The sequence below is a fragment of the Eurosta solidaginis genome, chromosome X (genome assembly GCF_040869045.1).
Source record: "Eurosta solidaginis isolate ZX-2024a chromosome X, ASM4086904v1, whole genome shotgun sequence".
Lineage (NCBI taxonomy): Eukaryota > Metazoa > Arthropoda > Insecta > Diptera > Tephritidae > Eurosta > Eurosta solidaginis.
Window position 1 is genome coordinate 37663887 of NC_090324.1, and position 6189 is coordinate 37670075.

Consider the following 6189-nt stretch of genomic DNA (forward strand, 5'->3'; position numbering starts at 1 on the left):
TACATAATGGTCATGTCATGACAGTATTTAGGGACAGCTTGCGTCTGAGTCCTGACGTGACATTAAATTTAAAGTCTGTTCTAAAAAGTTTAATTTCTCCCTTGTTTGTAACATCGAAAGCATAGATGACACTACTTTATTCCTGCTGGGATTTCAAGCAAAAAAGGGACTGACGAAAGTCTGTCGAAACTTCAATACACAAACAAAGCAATTTCTGTCATGAAAGCGAGACCACTATTGAGTGTGACATGTTTAAAATGTAAAACACAAACAAAATCATGCACAGATAAACCGCGAAAATTATTTCGGTCTCGAGTGGTTAACCCCCCTTTTTTTTCCAAGCAGGCTGATTTGATTGTGTTTTTATGCCCAAATTTTCAAACTAAGAACTTTTCTCAAAAAAAAGAAAGAAGCAGAAAGACGGCCGAATGTCAGGAAAACTATCGAAATACAACCTGGCGCGTGTGTTTTCAGTGAAACCAGGCTGTATCTTCAGGGTTTTCGTTAGTTGATTTTTTGTTCGGTTACTAACACTCGAGTTTGTTGGATCCCGCGGATCCAACTTGTGATCTCATGGGGTCGCGCGCAATGTGTTTACGGCGTAAGAAAAGACAAAGGCAAATGTCATCGAGTGGCACCCTTGTTTTGTTCATTCAAAAATGTCATTCATTCATGGAAATGAGTATAGAGACATTTTTGAATGAATTTTCATAATGAAAAAGAACTGGTGCTGGGTAAGTATGCTAGTATCGTTCCTTTTTTGATAATTTTATAAAGATTCTAATTTCTTCTTCTTTTGTTTCGTTTTAGCCTTCTAGAACCACTTGAAAATCGATATTCTTACCGAAATTAGAAAAAACTATAATTTCGTTGTTTATTATTGAAATTAAAGTGGATATTAGCTTTTAAGCTAAAGTTGTATACGATGATGCGATGTTTGAACAGGTTTTAATCTTGTGGATGAAAATTGCCAACGCAAAACTAATTGAAATGTGAATGTACTGAGCTCCAACATTCTCGTGTCAATTGATACGAGAAAATGTTTGTATCCTCCGAATCGCAGAAAAATTCTTTTTTGGAACATACCAAAGCGGCAAGAGAGGAAGGGGCTTTGGAAAAAACTTCGTGATTGGTCAGCCATGCAAATACAAGCGCAATAGAAGGGATATGTGGCACGTAGGCAGTATCACAGAAGATAGTTTCCGATTTTGGCAATTTAATTGGAAATGAAAGAAATGGCAAAGATGTCGAGCTCTTACCTGCAAATAATGTATACCCAGTTGTGCTACGCTTCCTTACACACTTTCAACACAAAAAGCAAGCCGTAGTGGTTGATGCATCGCGTGAACGATTTGACCGTTTGTGTCGAAATCTGAATAAAGCTATGGAATCAGACTCGCCCAAGATGTCATATGCAGCACTTTGTCTACACAAAGATAAAGGCTTGCCTTGGTTGGCACATATCAAATCCCTTTTTTTTTTTTTTTTGAGTTTATGCTGCCAAATGTTGGAGGTTATAAGACCAGAAAATCATACCGATAGCAAATCATTGGCATGGTATTTGCATACTTTACTTGTCTTCACATCACCAAAGTCTTGGGGCATTCTCAGAAGCAAACAGTTTGATAAGGTGCAGCCTGCCTTACAAAAAAATATGCTGTAATATTCCAGGGAAATTAGTGCAGTGCGGTTTCTTCCAAACAGTGCGATCAATCCTTTTAAAGGGCACCGCTCGTGAGGATCTTTCTATTAAACCTGTGTCTTTGAAAGCGATAATGACCCTGTAATTTCCTAACTCAATTTCTAATAGAAATTTTATCGGTTCCGGCTCTGGTGTATCATTTAAATATAATAACACCACAGTGCATGGAGCACCTCACTGCGCTGCAAGTCCTGAAGCGATTTCTCCACGCTGCCGAAGATGTTATATGGTTTTCAGATTTTATTAACCATATGCCTGGAGCTAAGACACTTGCATTTTTGGGAAACGTCGTGAATATGTTCACTATTGAAAATCCTGTGGAAGCAAACGAACTGTCCTATCCCCTATTTACGACTGCAGCCACAATCCTTTTGGAAAATATTCCCAATACAGTTTCTAACAAAGGAGTGTTTACGCAATGGCATGAATTACTTGGTTGGCACACACCCACACCCGGTATTGACCTTCTCCAGGGTATGGTATAATCAAATACCGCGTTTCCCACGCCAGGGGCGGAATGGCGATGGTGCATTTATAAAAGGAGTATACCTCTGCATTGGAGAGTTTCCCAAATGCAATCGAGCATACATATATTGCAGCGGGCTTGCGATAAGTTTGCGGGTATAGGTACCCAATCAGCGGAAAATGCCGCACAACATTCATCACATTCATCGTTCCCAATTTCATTGAACGCATTATAAATTTATAGGGTATTCGACCATTAGAGGTTTTGGGATCTGTTAAGACAGAGCTGATCGATGAAAGATCCAGCAATTTCTTAGATTGCGTAAAAAGGGCTCGTAATTATTGGGAAGATACAAATTCCGTGCTACAACTAAGAAGATTATCCACTGAACCATTTTCAGGCAACTCAGGTATGAACAGAATAGTAAGGCTAAACAATTCACCTGCCGCCATGGATATAGACTGCTCTGAGGCGAGCACTTCGGTTGCCGCTTCCAATTAAAATATGGATTCTAGTCAACGTGAATACTTTTACTATAGTAGTATAAGTAGAAAGCGTCATCGTAGTTATAAAAGATATGCGTATCCGATTCGCGTATCGGTGATGGTCCATATTTTATTGGCAATCGTATACGTGAAAGAGCAGAATGTGAAAAACCGCAGTTCATTCAATTCAAAAGTTATACTCAGAATTCCAATCAACATTTGTATGTTCCTTGAATATACATATTTAATTGAATTAATCGAATTTCATATCAGTCGCGTTCGCACCGCAGTGTACTGCGCTACCCTCCTACGGAGAAACAATCATTAAAACTTCGAGCCATGAAGCCAGACTATTTTTAGATCGCAAAATGTATTTGTGCTAATTCTGTTGCTTCATTGAGCAGCAACTCTGTAAACTCAAAGGCACACGCATATTTTACACGCGAAAACGAATTACTACGTCAACGCCGGCGCAATGAGTTCCTCACTTCTTAGATATATAATACGAATGTGACTGAGGAAAATCGGAAGACTATGATGGCCGTGGCCACGGAAAATGCCGCTGTTAACAAGGAGGTGGCAAAAAGTTGTCGCTTTAGGATATGTAGAATCCAAAGGTGAAGGTATGAAGCGACAAGCTAATATACTTGGAGATTTGGGTATAGATGCCCTGCCAGGAAATGAAGGCTATTAGTTCCAAGCCATTAAATGATGCCACTGCCATTATTTGCCCATACAAAAAGGATATAACTTGTGCGTTGTAGTTGGAACCACATGCACAGGAGCGCCTTTCAAACAGCCGCGATCCAAGGGAATTAAGACATTATTGGCGTGAGTGGCATGATAAAGCTGGTACTCCAATACGCGAAAATTTCAAAACTTATATTGAGCTGACTCGCGAGGCAGCGCGTTTGAAAGGCTACTGCTCCTACGCTGATTATTGGTTACACTTCTATGAAGATTTCGATTTTGAAGCAAATTTGGACAAAGTTTATAACGCCATTTTACCCTTCTATCGTGAATTGCAGGTTTATGTCCGTTATCGTTTACGAGCTCACTACGGCGATGACATCGTGGCAGAAAACGGCGACATACCCATTTAGCTGTTGGGGAATATGCAGGGTCAATCATGGGAACATGCTCTGTCTCTATTCACACCATATGCCGAAAAGCCCTTTGTGGAAGTGGCTGGCGAAATGCAGAAACAGAATTATACCGTCCGAAAAAAATGTTTGTATTAGGCGACCAATTTTTTTTCAATGGCTCGGTATGCATCCGCTATAAAAATAGCGAAGTACGCATCAAAATGTGTACAGAAGTTAATAGTCATTACTTGTATGTTGTACATCATGAGCTTAGCCATATCCAATACTATTTGTAATATGAGAATCAACCGACTGTGCATCGTGGCAGCACCGAAGCTACTTGAAAGGGGTTAGAAAATCAAATAACGATGTTTCTCTACATTGGTAAGTGTTATTCATAACCGAACACCTATTGTTTAAATTATACTAAATTCCCACAACAGTGTTGGTTAAACTGCGAGAATCATAATTAGCTGCCTTTTTTTTTTTTGGTTTTTCATTTATATGAGAAATGAATTCTTCGTTGCACTTATTATCATTATTATTTCTAAAAACCAAGAGCCCTTGAAATGCCTATTTTAAGCGCTTGCATGCATTCTCGAGCTAAAGAACAAACACTTAATGAAAAAGCCAACCCATAAATGTAAACACTTATTTAGAAATTCCAAGAACAAAATGCTAATTTTTAAACTAAAACATTATGCTGATTGGGTTTGTTTTTTTTTTTTTTTTTGTTTTTAAAAACCAGGTTACAAAGGGTGATTTAGCTAAAAATTGTGCTACGACACCAGTATGCACTGGTTTTTTAAAAACCAGGTTACAAAGGGTGATTTGGCTAAAAATTGTGCTACTACGCCAGTATGCACTGAGGAGGGCGAGAAAATTGCTTTAAGTCGTCGTGTGGAGAAGCCTTGGCGTGAGGCAGGAGGCCGTTTACTTGGATGGGGTCAAATCTTTGGTGGTCAAACTATACAGCCTGTGTTGGACAGCAACCCGTTGATTGGAATTAATTTATGATGGTAAGTAGGCAGTAACGATAGCTAAGCCACCGTAATTTCAAATCCGTTAATTTAAAGGCGAAACCAAGTTGACCCGAGGAACTGCTTCCAATGCTACTACGGCCAAAAAACCAGAACCTGCGCACCACCTAACGGAGGATGGCAGAACCTGCGCCCAACAAAACGGACGCAAACAGATTTAAAAGGTAAGATGTTAATTATATTACCTTGCGGTAATAAAATGTTAGATGTTTTAAGACAAAATGGTGATTATTGATTCACTGGTATGCTGTGGCAGATAGTGGATCTGCAGTAGGGTTCTGTTGGCCTCGTTCGGGGTGAACGAGAGCGGGGTTAAGTGGTTTGTTGGCTTCGTTCGGGGTGAACGAGAGCTGGGTTATGGGATTTGTTAGAACGGTTGGGAGTTACAGATCTTCCACACCCTCACTGGGGGGTGGTAGAAGGACCAATTTCGTGATTGGTCTGGTGGTTTGTCCCCTTGCCGTATCCAGTTCGACGACTCGAACTCGGTTATCGGGGCCATAATGAAGGTTGGCTATCCGACCTAGTCTCCATTCATTAGGGGGCAGATTATCCTCCTTAATGACGACTAGGTCTCCCTGTTTAAGGTTTGATTGTGGATGCTTCCACTTAACGCGCTTCTGCAGTTCGGTGAGGTACTCCGTTTTCCACCGCTTGCAGAAGGTTTGATGCAGCGCCTTAAGTTTTTCCCATCGATTGACGAGTGAAGCGCGATTCTCGCTGACGTCACTCTTGGGTGGCGCTAGTAGGTGGCCCCCGACTAGGAAGTGCCCGGGGGTGAGTGGCTCCAGGTTGGACGGGTCATTGGCAGATGGGCTTAGGGGTCGGGAGTTGAGACAGGATTCAATCCTACACAGGAGGGTGCTAAACTCCTTTAGAGTAAATTTATGATCCAATGCGATCTTTTTGAAATGAGTTTTGAAACTCTTGACTCCCGCTTCCCACAGTCCGCCCATATGAGGAGCAGCTGCTGGTATGAAATGCCATGTAAGGGTTTGGTGGGCATATTTAGAGAGGGTTTGGTTGCGCGCATCAACGAGGAATGCCTTGACCTCTGAGCGGAGAGCCCTCGACGCCCCGACAAAGTTCGTTCCGTTGTCGGAATAGAGGTTTTTCGGGCATCCTCGTCTGGAGACAAACCGACTAAATGCTGCTAGAAATGCGGCGGTGCTGAGGTCGCTAGTCCCCTCTAAGTGGATCGCCTTAGTCGCAAAGCAGACGAATAGGCAGACGTAACCCTTAGACATGCGGCATCCTCGTCCGCTGTAAGACTTTATGTCAAATGGTCCTGCGAAATCCACCCCGGTGTTGGTAAATGCCCTGCTAAAGGTAGTGCGTTCCGCAGGGAGTGTTCCCATGAGTTGCGTCGGGGAACGTTTGCGGAATAGCGTACAGGCCTTGCAGTTGTGTA

At 41.7% G+C, this 6189-nt stretch overlaps 1 long non-coding RNA gene across 1 annotated transcript; it reads left to right on the forward strand.

The window, feature by feature from the left end:
* Nucleotides 1–4620: 4620 nt before the first annotated feature.
* Nucleotides 4621–4946, forward strand: LOC137234532 (uncharacterized). Its single transcript, XR_010947812.1, has 2 exons — nucleotides 4621–4757; nucleotides 4815–4946. It is a non-coding gene; the product is annotated as an uncharacterized lncRNA (long non-coding RNA).
* The last annotated feature ends 1243 nt before the right edge of the window (nucleotides 4947–6189 follow it).